This window comes from Tupaia chinensis, unplaced genomic scaffold (genome assembly GCF_000334495.1).
Source record: "Tupaia chinensis unplaced genomic scaffold, TupChi_1.0 Scaffold144702_1, whole genome shotgun sequence".
NCBI lineage: Eukaryota > Metazoa > Chordata > Mammalia > Scandentia > Tupaiidae > Tupaia > Tupaia belangeri.
The window spans coordinates 2,207,388-2,207,945 of record NW_006204563.1 but is presented as its reverse complement, the minus strand read 5'-3'; positions in this window follow the sequence as shown (position 1 = coordinate 2,207,945).

Below are 558 nucleotides of genomic sequence, written 5' to 3'. Positions count from 1 at the left end.
AACCACCATGCTACCTGGTGACCTTCATGATATGCATTTTAACCAATGCAAATACTACTAATATTGAAAAATAAAATCTGATTATCTCAAACCCCTGTTTAAAATTAGTTAATACTACAGAAGTCTATAGCATTTCTATATTCAAACAACAGGCAGATGGAGATAGAACTGAAAAAACTTATTCCATTTACCATAGCCACAAAAAGTATAAGATACTTAGGGATAAATCTAACCAAAGAAGTTAAAGACCTCCACAAGGAAAACAATGAGAAGCTAAAAAAAGAGATTGAAAATGACACAAAAAAGTGGAAGGACATCCCATGTTCCTGGATTGGAAGAATTAATATAACCAAAATGGCAATTCTACCCAAATTAATCTACATATTTAATGCAATGCCAATCAAAGTACCAGACACATTCTTCACAGATTTAGAAAAGACAGTCATATAATTCATCTGGAATCATAAAAGACCCCACATTGCCAAAGCAATTCTACAAAAGAAGAGTGGAGTGGGCAGCATCTCACTCCCTGACCCAAAAATATACTACAAAGCTGTG